The following is a 13,541-nucleotide window of genomic DNA, read 5'->3' on the forward strand; positions in this document are numbered from 1 at the left end:
GTTTCAGTGATAATTACAGAGAATCCACTTTGCAGCAGAATGTGATAAGGATCCTGGGTGTAGTAAGCATTACTGAGGTTTGAAGAACTAAGGTATAGTAAAGATTTGATCATTTTACTGAAATGTACTATTTTGGGTCAAATTCTCAAAAATGAGTTCTTAAAAACAACATAAAAAAATGCATGTATATAGATGCAACGAGGGGTAAAATGATTAATGCCATTTCTACTTTGTTTTATTTAGTTCTTCAGAGGTCACACTTGAATCTTTGTCCAGGTATTACATTACATTTCATTTGCAATAGCTCTGTTCATTTTCAAAATCAAACTCATAAAAGCATCATATAAGCAATAACCGAGAAGAGCCCTCGTAGAAATTTACATATTAATCCAATGTTAAAAATCCCCTTCTATTAAAACTTTTACTGCCTAAAATAAAACAGAAAATGCTTCATGACAAAATGAATCTGTCCTCTGCCAAGATTGTTCTGAGCAAGCTGAATTTCTATATGCATAAATTCCCTTCCAGCACGGTGAGGTGTTACAGGCATTGCTGTAAAGAAACATCTCCCTGACTACATGTTCCACCAGCCACTCTGAATATTCGTGCTGCTCAGGGGGCAAAAAAACTCTCAAGCTCCAGATAGTCACTTGAACTTCCTCTACATGAGCTGTGAGTTACACATCAGCAGCAGGGTGACACCGAATTTCGCCTGGAAGATTATGAAATGGCACTCAGCAGTAAGACTGAGGAGGTATTTCTAAAGGGGCTGTTTAAACAAATCAAAGTCATTTCTTAGATATTTATGTGTATTTAAAAGGAATAAATTTAAAAAGAAACAAAATAAAACTGAACATATAACTTCAATGCATAGTCAGAGTATAAACTACATTATCTGTCCTTTCCTAGTCTCTTCTCCATATTTCTTTCTAAAATAAAATGCATTTTATGTCGTCACCAAAATGCTCTTATAGTTTTACACAGGAAGTTATCTTTACCACTTTCATACTCTCTTCTAAAGCGTTTTAACTAACGAAATTTACCTTGTTGTGACATCACAATTCCTACTCACAGATGTGCTTTAATTAATCTCAAATTTTAAGTGTACAAAGCTCCTCTTCATTTTCAGTGGATGAATTTTAAAACAAAGTCTTCAAAGTTGAGAAACAATAGTTAGCAAAGTGAAACTCAAACATTCAAGAAATATAAAAATCATTGGAGTTGTTTTGGCTTTTTTAGTTACTATTACTTTAATTACTGTAAGAGTTCAATGTCCTCGAATTGAAGAACTTTATCTTTACGCTAAAACACATATTTCTTATTGGACATGATAAAAAATGCTGACACAATGGCCTGTGCAGATGTGCAGACTTAATTAGTATTAACTGGAAGAACTAGTTAACACTACTAACACTGCTAACACAAAAAAATGACTGTAGGCCAGAATGTAGCCTAAGAGCAGAAGTTCAGAAACCACCTGGGGTTAGGATGGCCAGACCTCATGTGCCTCTGCTGTGTAAATAATCCAATTATAGCTGCTCAGCACTAGACTGATGTGAAACTGATTCATTCATCATGTGAACTGACAAGCCCAGCTCTGCGGCTGCATCCTCCTCCTTCCTAGTTAGGCCTTTTTCCTTTTCTCTTCTTAAACACACCCACAATGTTTCTGACAAGTCATGAGGAGAATCCACAGAACAGCTGCTACCCCTGTTTGATAATGATCGCCCCCCCCCAAACCATGTTTCGTGGAACATCAATATTAGCCAGCAAACAGCCAGTCACCACTTTAGTCATAATTTATTGTCTTATATGCAAATTAAACAATGATTAAATATTTTCTCCTCTCTTTAATAATCAGCTGAGTTTATTTTCCAGGGTTCAAATTCAAAAATGATAAAGGTGACAAAGGTCATATAGCTTTCATAAGGTGACAGATGTGAACTGAAGCAGACCAGTTGAGCGGCTAGACTCTTTTACTACAAAGCCATGCAACATATGCAGCATTCGGTTTGGCATTGTCTTGATGAAAAAAAAAAAGCCTGACCTTAAAATATTTGCACAGCAGCAGTTAATGCTATAAAATGTGAAAACATTGTTCAGATATATGTCATCTTCACAGATGAGCCAGCACGTGTGTCATGGATAGTGGCTTTTATGGAATTATGTTTGTGTCAAATGTGGCGCGTCAGGTAAAACATAACACCTGTTTTTCACAAAGTGACCTATTCAAGTGAACTTTGAGAGCGGCGCTATCTGCGAGAGCGTGACTCTACTGCAGCGATCTCCAAGCAGACGCTCTCACACACATGATGGCTTCTTCTTCTGTGTGCTTGGCTGCTGAGTTCTGGTGTGCTGGATTTACATGCACAGAATTTGACTCCCCGAGTGGCTCTGAATATCTCTGCCTGCGAAATGAAATTAATTGAACATGATTATTTTTTATCTTTTTATCAATAATGCCATATCATAGCTTTGAATTGTGTCCCGATAATGAGCAGAATTGCCACTTTCCTCTTTAGCCTTGGGAACTTCTTTTGTAAGGTGAGTAAGCTCAGGCTTAGGGATAATCTGAGGAGTATAACCACTGGCTCCTTTGTTTAAAAAGAAAGAATGTCATGGCAGGCCAGAGATTATGCCAAATGTAGCAACAAAAAAAAGGTTGGTGAAGACTAGTAGCAAGACAATGAAAAGGATTAGGTAAAATGCTGCAAAACAGATTTTCAGTGAAATCAAATAATATTCCTTTTGTTCAACAAATCTATCCAATGCTTACAATGACAATAAACTGGATGCTGATGCTGATTTCAAATGGTGATGATTTTTTCATGACTCACAGCTCAGTTTTTACATAAATTACTTTATATCAGTATTAAAATGGGCACACCTGCACACATTTTTTATTTTGACTTAACTATTTTGGCGTCCCAAAAAACAAAACAAAATCCAGTTTGCAAATGACAGCCTTTCGATATTTTATTATAAAATCTCTGTGTGCCTCTGTGATCTACCTGGCTTGTGTACAGCAACTGCTAAAAAAAAAAACCTCACCGTCTCCATCCACCTCAGTTTTATTAGTTAGTAGCCAGTCTCTTTTTTTTCTCCCACAAGCAGACGCCTGTAGCCTCTCAAGCAGCTGTGTCTCCTATTGTGGTGTATCACACTAATCTGATTATAACACCCTGCAACAATCAACAACGACAAAACAGGCTCTGATATACGTAATTGTAATCAAATTTGACAACAATAACAAATGGAAGGGCCTGCATAAATCAGGATGGTATTGTGTACCCACTGGGGCTGCAACACTATCGAGGAGCTTTACTGAACCCAACAGAGGAGGCGAAAAAGCAATGTTTGGTTAGTGACACTGGCTTCCTCAGAGGGACTTCTGCATTACATTTAAGTCCCTTACACACACATACAACAATATCTTCTCTGAGATTGAAGCGTGTAATGAGAGCCAAAATAAAGAGATGCTTAAAGTGTAGCCCGGCACCCACAAAGACTTCCTCAGTGTGGCATATAATAGGGCCTGACTGTGGGACCCTTCCACATCATTCCACCCCCACATCTGTGTTATTAATGTAACACTGCCATACTGGGGCTGTGACTCTTCCTCATACTGCTAAACATGTATTTAAAATGACCCCCTTCTTCTTAACAGATAACCTGGCTACAAAATTATTACAGAAGAAGACCACAACCATCCATCTTCACTCTGTGATGAATGACAAGTTTCTTGTATTCAGACCCTTTAGTACAAGTGACCATTTTCATTTTGCACAAAAGAACACTGAGGACATTAAAATGCATCTCTGCCATGGTTAAAGTGGCATGCTATTGACCCGTGTCTGTTCGAGCTTTATTCTTGCCTGTTTTTACTGTTTGTAATTTTTCTGGCGCTGACACCAACCTCATGGTCGTATAAATCACATCTCTTAAAGTGCTGACGGAAACACAGCCTGGTGTCACAGCTTGATTGGTGTTCAAAAGGGAGGAGAAGGGAATATCGGCAATGAGACCTGTGGATTCACAGAGATATCTCTTCCCAGTGCCTTATGGACCATTAACTGCCTATCAAAGACCCAACAGGCTCTCCTCTCTGATGTGCTATCAGTGTAATAGAGAGGCATTCAATCACAAACAATTCTCTGAGCAATGTGGCTAACTCTTCCAACCATGATATGATCTTTCAATATAATGTTTCACTTCTGGCCATGTGTAATTAGCTTAAGCAATAACTACGGTATGTAAGCAAACCTAAATTATATACACACACACACACACACACACACATATACATATATAAAATTTGTGTCTAATTCCAGGTGCGTCTGGTGTTTTCTGTTTGACTAATACTGTTTGTGGCCATTAGCTGGCGTGCATCATGCAAAAAGTCCCATAAATCGTATTTGCCATTCTTAGAACCAGAACAAGAGCTCAGTAGTAGATCCTTACACAGTGTCCAGCATTTTCTATAATTACCATGTTTATTGGATTTTTATTTTCACAGTGACAAAAGGGCCATCTGCCTGCAGCAGCTCTGCAGTCAAGCTTTAAGATCAGCTGGGAAACTTACTTGGAAATGGATCAAAGCACTCCTACTCCACCCCTCGCTCCAGTTCAAGAATATTCAGAGCTAGTTATCCCCTTCTCAAGCACAGCTCATCAGTCAATGTATTTTAGAAGATGCAGTAACAATACATGTAGCCACACATTCTTATTCGTGCTTTCATTGTATACTGTGATCTTTGGGATGCCCCAAAAAACTAACTATCCATTGCATGACTGAATCGCATCACAGGGAAAAAAAACACAACAAAACAAAAAACAACTTTACTAACATTATGGGTGTTTTTTTTCACGACACTTGGCTTCCTACCTCAATAGCATTGTATAAAAAACCACCTCAACATCTTTGAACACATGGTTAGCACAAATATAGCTTTGAGTGTGTAAGGAATGATGGCAGAATTTTTCTGATGCATTGTTTACCCAGTATGTGATTGGACACCTTATCAATTGTTCCATTACCTCACATGCAATGATCTGGATAACAGTATTTTAACACTCATCTCAGTCGGTGTCTGTCTGGGAGACACGTTAAGACAAGAAACACAAAATCAATGATAAGAACACTTCAAAGTTTGCTTGGGAGCTGTCAGGAAACCTAGGTCAAATTGAAGTTGTTCTAAGCATTTGTTTCATCCCACTCAGACCCCCAGATGGGTGGAGTCTATCACATTTGAGAAATTGAGTAAGAGTTTTGTAAATGCTTTCTTGAGATTTGTTTTGAGTTTTTTGTATTTTCTCACATGGAAACATTATTATTTTGATAATTATGTAGGGCTTTGCGGTAAACATTTTTTTTCTTTCTTCTATTACAAGTGCTAGCTTGTACATAACTATAGTATTTGACGCGATAAGCATTAGTATGTTATTGCTGAAAATGAATGCCACCTCCCTGTCCCAACTGGCTCATCTGTGTCACTGAGGTGCCCCCTGAATCAGAGAGGTGAGAGGCCTGTTAAAAGAAGCTCCGCTGGGAACAAGGAAAGTGGAGAGACTACCTCCTTTCCTCTCTCTCACTGGGATCGTATTTCTGAGGGTTATCAAGCGGCTCATTTAAATGAGGGCTGGTCACAGCAGGAACCAGCTGAACAAAGTTACTATTACCAGCGCCTCTCCTGTGCTGCTCTCACTCTCCTCTAATTGAGTTTGACTGCATTTGTTTAAATCCACAGTGGAAGAAAGAGAAAGGAGGGTGGAAGGGTGCAGTGAAACTGAAGTGTGTCAGTTTGTCCAGACACGGTGGCACTTTAGAAAAAAGGGCCACCACTGGGCTTATTAAACAAAGGATTTTTAGGGAGGGTGGTGGGTGGTGGGGACAAGGCTTGGTGGGTCACAGAACAGGCCTAGTCAGTCAGTGATTGGAACAAGCCAATCCTGGTCTCTGCTTGCACATGCACAATCACCTCTGGTGGTCCCAGCTCATTTCCTCAGTCAGCAGGAGCACTAACGCGCCGTGTACGGCAGTGCATGGACACCCACATAGGCATGTAACACATGAACATGTACACGAACAGCCCTAATCCATTACCAGTCCCAAAGTTACCAAGACACTAAGTTGTTCAGTGCTGAGCGCCAAGGATTGTATGATTACCCTGCACGTCCCTTGAGAAGAAACTGGCTTTGATGTGAAGTATAACAACATTTGACACCAGTATAGAGAAAGTTAGAGGGCATTAACAGCTCAATATGTTTGAATCAGCAGCTTTTTTCCTCCCAAGGACAACTCTGACCCTTTCACATATACTAAAACTAAGGCCATACAATTCAACACAGTCACCCTCTCTGACATACTGCAAAGTCAGATAATTCTGACCATCAACTAGCGGCATTCTGAGGTAACCGGGGACAAAGCCGATCAAATGCTGTTTAAATGTCAGCCATCCGTACTTCCTGATTCACATAAACAAAGACAAATGATAACTTTAATGGCCAGCTACTTTTTCAAGCATGTTTCTTCCCCTCTTGACCACACTTTGCCTCGCATCACGCTAAAAAGGGATTCCTTGTAAATTTTATTGCAGCAGTGTCAAAAAGACTCCCATCGAAGAAGCAGTAAATATTCTAACAACGTCTAGATGCAAGGCCATTCCTGCTGGCTCCAGGCACTGAATTAGACCGGCCTGTTTCTAGTTAGACAGTCATTAAAGAGATCTTACAGCCACAGCAAATGGTTTCCTGTCCTGAGTGCTTAACTCCTGTAGTAGGAAATGTCCTAGGCCGTAAAGGGTGAACCAAACTTCCTGAACATTTTTTAAAGTTACCACAGAGGGCATGCGGCGTGTTCCGTCCATTCGATGTGGCCAATCAAACAGGACCCTGCTTGACCCTAACATGACATTGAGCGTTTAAACAGGTGGTGTCCATTTATTGGACCAGCATTGTGTTTAATATGGGAATGACAGGCTTATTCACTCGCCGGGGAAATACTCAATCTGGTATGAAAAAGAAAAATAACACCTGGAAAAAGGAAAAATAAACAATGGAAGCTTCATTGCTGTACAAATATCATTCATCAAGGTAGAGATGGATACTTTTTAAGTGTTTCCTCTTTAGGTTCAAGCAACTTTGGGTTTGATTTCTAACTGGTGTTTGTGGTGTTCTACCAGATTAACATATTTTATAGGAGAAGTGCAAAATTGCTTAGAGTAACTCCCTTCCCATCTCTCTTCCCTTCTAGCAGCCAGTTTGTAGGCAGTACACTCGCTCCCTAGAGAATAAAGGTGTTGAGACCTGAGAGCCAGGGCACCTGCTGACTCTACTCCACAGGTGACTCTGTCTTTATTTGAAAAAACAAGGTTTCTTGTTCCCAGCACCTTCAACTAGAGTAGAAACCTCGCCTGCCAGACAGTATGCATCATCTATTAGTCATGTGGAAACACGTTCGGCTTAGCTGAATGTATAATGCAGCACCAAGGCGGGGTTTAATGTGCTATGGTTTGTCGGGCCATGCATATGTCTCCATGCCTGAGGCACAAAGTTGAGACAAAGAGCAAAAATATGATATTACAGCATCAGAGGGATGGGTGACTAATATCCTAGGAGATAAGCACTTGCATGACTTTTATGAATCAATGCACTCAAGAGTCAATAAAAGTATTGTAAATGTCAAGTTAATAGCTAGCTGCAAAAGGCATATACATTTTAAAAGGAGAAGATGAACAATGCCCGTGTTGTAAAAGATGTGGGGTTGTTGGCAGGTCAGATTCTTTAAGTCCATTAATGTTCCTTACCGCCATGTTGAAACTCAAGAGATATGAACATACAAGTTACTTCAGAAAGAAGAAGCATAATGTGACTGTCATTTTCGCAGCAAGGTCTTTAACAAATAGCTACTTTGCTCAAAAGTACTCTAAGAGGCTAAGTCAAACACAAATAATATGAGGATAGGAATGATGTACATGAGAAACATACTATCATGAAATATAATGCTGGCTGTTAAAAACAACCACCTGATATCTGCAAATAACTTACATGCATAGGCATATAAACACATATGTTATAGTGTTGCACTGATTGTGGCAGTGTCAACAACAGCAGATATGTAACTCCAGAGCACAGCACTAGTAATGATGCTGTCCAGTCATTAATCACTGGCTCTAGAGAAAACAGAGAGTTCACTCATGGCAGAATCAGCCTGGCCCTGGGATGGAGATTAGAGGCCTAATGAAAGCAAAACAAAGCTGGACATGTGAAATTTATTGGCACATTTAGAAAAGCAGCCCCAGAAGGACACTGCCACCAATAATCATTTCAGAATCCCAGTCAAGTGCCGTTTCCTTGGCCAGACGCAATCTAGAGAGGGGATATTTGTGGAGTGGCTGAACAAACACTGATTTGCTGGTATCTCCATCTTTCCCAGCAGCTGGGAAGGCGGAGGGAAGGCAGGTCGCTGGTGTGCTGGCTGACGCCCCGCCTCACTGCAGTCGACTTCTGGGAACAACACTCTCTGTCCTCCTGGCTCCTCCTATGACCCAGTATGCTGTAGTACACTGCAGCTCACTATCTGCCGCCTCCGACCTCTTTCCTCTTTGTGCCACGCATCCCACTGGCTGCCTAGAGTTACCCACAAAGAGGTGGGATTACAGATTCCCATTTCACATAGTTTACAGCATTGCAAACATACACATGATATTTTATTTGATTTACTTTTCATTTTGATAGTCATTCATAAGATTAAAGAGGTTAAAATGTTCTACATACAATGTTGTAAACATATAATATAACCGGCCTAAATGTGACTTTTGTTGTGATTTGGCACTGTATAGATAAAACTGAATAGAAAGTCTTTAAAAACTTTGTAAAATGTTTTAATTTAGAAATATAATACATGCAATATGATGCAAAATAATACACTGTTATTTAATTGCAAAGTTTTTGTAAATCTGTCCAAAATACGGGGGCATGAATCAAGATAAAAATGAAGATATTTGCCTCAATGGCATGTTGCCTAATGTGTACCACATGCAGCAGGCTGGGAGGAAGAGGAAATGGTTCTTAAAATGACCATTGTTCTAATTCAGAGCCAATCTGGAGATAATGACACCAACATCAATAGCAGACAGTCGATTCACGGATAACATCTTTTTCCCTTTCGTAGTGCTGTTATCAGCTCGGGGATTAACCATTTTGACGCAGGGGTTATGACCTTGTTGCTGTGATTGTTTATGATTTTAGTCCTTGAAGCTGTGGCTAAAAATCCATGCGTCTAATTAATTCACGAGAACCGCATTCAAACACAGCCTGTGTGAAGAGGCTAGTTAAAGTTATGTGTGCCGAGCCACAAAGCTGCGTTTTATTCAATGAATAAACATGAGGACGTATAAAAATGTTATTATGCCTGACTAATATGGACAAATAATGCTGGCACACAAAGGAATCCAGTTACAATTTTGACAACATTTGGATGCAAGTTGAGTCTGTACACTAAACTGGACTCCATGGTAACCACTAATTAAGGATGATTCCTACTTGTGCCCTTTGCCCTTGGTAATTTGACTTTTTCATCCTTATTCTCTCTGTGTGGTGTAATGCTACACTACCCCACTGAACACAGTTTAAATTATTCACCTATTCAAAATGGGCCTCTGGGTGCATGAGGCCTGACTGACCTCTAACCTTTGTGACAGGAATAGGTGTATTCCTCAATGAGGAGTGTTTGCTGGAGGTTGCTGTCTGTAGCTGTGTGAAAATGGTTGCAAAACCTCCTCGTCTTTGCTTTAGTTACAAGCAGATTGCTGTGGTTGCCCTAAATCTGCACGAAAGACAACATATTGTTTGCAAACACACCAAGCACTTTGCAAGCAGCTGTAAATCTTGAAAAGATGTTAAGATATTAAGAAGATTTGCCTCTAAAGGAAAGGTTTTGCCTTACTATCATAAACATAAAATGCACAGCTTTACTTCTCAGTTTGTGTTGTACATTTCAGTTTCACAACCGCTCAGTGTTTGCAGATAAAAGCAAAAGACTAAAGCAAATGCAAAGATGTTTTCAGTGCAGCACAGTATATTTCTTTGCGGCAAATTTTACTTAGAAACTGTCAGCAACTTCCAACGACCAGGGGAATTGGGGACCAACAACCAGTGGCTACCAGCGGTCACTGATAGGTCTCTAAGCCTGTGATGTTTAGGTCTAAGTTTAGCGGGTTAATCCTAAAATAAACTATTCCAAATAGGTCATGGTGAAATGATGAAACACAGATACTTTAAAAAGGCAGTAAACTGGAAAAAAATTATTTTAGCCATAGGTTTGGTTAATACAGCTATACAAAACCAAAAGTGGCTCAAAAATTCACAAACCTGTGAAAGTGCATCAATCTTCAGTAAGACAAAGTGTTTATAAACAGAGAAAATTCAGGAGTACAAACTACTCTTGCTCATTTAAAAAAGTCAAAAGTAAGAACTGTTTTTTGCAAACCATGCATGTTGTTTGGAGGCCAAATGGCACTGCACATGTACCCCAAAGCTTCATCCTAACTGTGAGGCATGAGTATCATGGTTAGGGACTGCTTTGTTATCTCACAGCATGGAGGTAACAATGGTGATCAACAGAATGGCTGAGAAAAGCATGTTTTTGAAACAAATCCTAGTCTAGAATTTAACACAGCTGAGATTCTGGAGATGCCGTGGCAAGGCCTAAAAAGGGCTGCTCAATCAAGGCATTGTGCTACTCTTATAAGCAGCTATAGAAAACGTCTTATTAAGGCATTTCTGCCAAAAGGATATTTTAATGAGTCATTACATTCCAGAGTTCATAATAAGTGGATACTCCCTGTGTTTAATAAAGACATGAAGAGTAAAACTACTTGTTTGTTAAATTTTGACTGTCAATAATTATGACAATGATCAATAAGGAAGTGATGCAAAAATGTTTTCCAAAGGGTAAAAAAAAGAATTCTTTGGGATATAGAGTGGGGAGTAAAAGAAAAAAAGGCCTTTATTTTTTTCTTTTTAAGCTGCTCTTTTTCTTGACCAAATTAAAAACATGGCCCAATTCCATGTCTGCTCATGATCATATGTCTGTGTGTATTTAATTGCTGCTTTGTCAAACAATTACAGCTGGACAACTACTGGTGTTGCACTGACCCAAAGGTCATTTTATTCAACACGGCAAAACAGTAAAATACTAAAAAAAATGAACGTGACAGAATACCCATTGAGGACAGATAAAATTCTCCTGAAACAAAACGAGGGGGACTAACAGCCACTGGTGTATAAATGAATGTCGGTGTCTAAGCTCATATGTTTGTTTCTTGGCAGTGCACAGACTTGAAATACAGCAGGGTGCCACCGCTGACACACAGACACTTTGACCTGCAGGCTCTAATCCCTTTTGAAAAAGACCAAGCACCAACATTGGGGGAGCACAAGAACTCTCCTATGCTATTTTAAGTGGGCAAGAGAGATGAAAACATTTTGCCAGCCTCTCGTCCCCTGCAATCGGATCAGTCATCAAGTCATCCTGCGAGCAGAGATGAGAAATCTCAGAAGAAGAACAAGAACACACACACACACATGCTGACACGTGCACACGCACTCACACACACTCACACACACACTTGCACTCATAGCACAATCAGGGACAGAAAAGTAAATTACATAAAGAAGACATATGTCATTCTGATTCCTCTCAAATTGTGGATTACTGCCCCTGATTAATCACTCTTTAATCTGAGTGCTGAATTTATGTCCCCCATCACAGAGAAATAAGCTTATTCCTCTCTAGTAAAGGACCATGATTATTTCTTTCTTCTCCCTGAGCTATTTTTAATTGCCCGAGGATTGCAACTCAATTATCTGTGTGTCAGATGATTATCTCCCGGTTTAATTTAATCTTCATTACGCCCAAGTCATATTTCAATTAAACAGGCTATCATAGCGTTAGCACGTACTGTACTTAAACCTGTTATTTCTTCAGTTAATATTGTGCTAAGAGCTACCGTGAAGGGTAACAGATGTCATGATTATGCACTTCCTCAACATATTTCACACTTGTCTGTGCTGGTGGTATGTCAAGACCTTAGTATGCAGTGATATTAATCTGATTGCAATATCCTTCAGATGCCATGTATAACAGTGCCACAATCTGCACAGGCCTCCAGTTAACGGCAAAACACAGAAAAGCACGAGTGAGCTAGGAGGAGGTTCAAGCACTGCTCGGCACACTTATAGCACCTCACCACTGTGACCTATTCTACTGTAAGAATCCAGCGTCATTTCTCTAAAATGCAAGGCAATTTCAAATAAATATAATGTTATATATATATAATTTTTTAAGCAGAAGTGCACAAGCTGCTGTGCAGTGAGCATGATGCCTTTTTTTATGTTTTTTTTTTTTTTTTTCCTGTCACCTTGTTATTTACAGTGATTGATTGTGATGTTTAGTACAAAGGATTACTGGGCTTTGCGCTGGATTAACTCAAATGTTTAGACAAGGTCAAATGCTATTGTAACAAAGTACAGTTGTGTTTTGAGATATTTTAGGGGCTTTACTAAAAGCTCAGTCACACCTGTTGCCGAAGACATTAAGCACCACTATTTGACTTTCATGCAATCAGTCAAGAAAAAAAGTTTAAATTCTGACTTCATCCACCACAGCACTGCCAACTGGAACCATGAACCACAAGTGCATTTAATTTGAGCTGTAGACATGCGCCCTATTACTGTTACAATCTCATATTTCTAAAATTCACATTTTATAAAGCAATTCCTGTATTCTGGCTTCAAATAAAACATTAAAAATTTGTAAAATAAAGCTAAGGTCCAAGAGCTTGTTTTAGAGCATGTGGCTGTGTGTGTGATTTTTGTATTCCTCTCTATTTCAGTAAGTGTCTTTTTAAAGAAATAGCAAGGACATAGTATTAACTCATAAACATTTATCATCTTTAAAAGATACGATGCTGGAATGTAATTGATTGAATGTTTCATTTTTATTTATGTCAGAATTATTACATTATTGGTCCTTGAACTCTTTCCACATTTTGGTTTTTGTCCCTCTTTGCAAGGTCTTCTTATCTTAGGAAAACAGCTTTCATCAAAGATCCTCTGTATCATTATTTATAATAAACAATGTTATCACAGCAGTTGGATCTGTAGTGACTCTTATCTGCCTTTACAGTATAAATTCTAGTTTTTCATTGAAAAGAATGAGACCGAGAATATAAATGTTAGACAAACATAATTAGTGTTGTTGACTTGGAGATCTGTTATTCAGAGATGGATTATGGACAGAATCTGCTTTTTGTACAGCCTGATCTCCTCACAGATAATCCATGTATTTTTCTTCCAAGGATAAGAAATCCTAATCTCACAATAACACTGCTGCTGCTGCAAAAAAATATTATATGCAGCACAGTCATGCTGTATACTATATCACTTTATATGAGAAAACAACTGAACATACGATGTTTTTTCTGTGTTTTTTTTTATTTTGCCTTTGTTCCTCCGAATGTTTTACTTTTGTGTGTGTG

The 13,541-nt window shown here is 39.1% G+C and overlaps 1 long non-coding RNA gene across 1 annotated transcript in view; it reads right to left on the reverse strand.

Moving 5' to 3' along the window:
• Positions 1-319: 319 nt before the first annotated feature.
• The window catches only part of LOC120721400, a 69,986-nt gene continuing 56,764 nt past the window's right edge, over positions 320-13,541 (reverse strand). Inside the window, exon 3 of the long non-coding RNA XR_005693158.1 lies at positions 320-8,628. This is a non-coding gene — a long non-coding RNA (uncharacterized LOC120721400). The remainder of the gene's footprint in view (positions 8,629-13,541) is intronic.

This window comes from Simochromis diagramma, unplaced genomic scaffold (genome assembly GCF_900408965.1).
Source record: "Simochromis diagramma unplaced genomic scaffold, fSimDia1.1 OVJJ01000603.1, whole genome shotgun sequence".
NCBI classification, from domain to species: Eukaryota; Metazoa; Chordata; class Actinopteri; order Cichliformes; family Cichlidae; genus Simochromis; species Simochromis diagramma.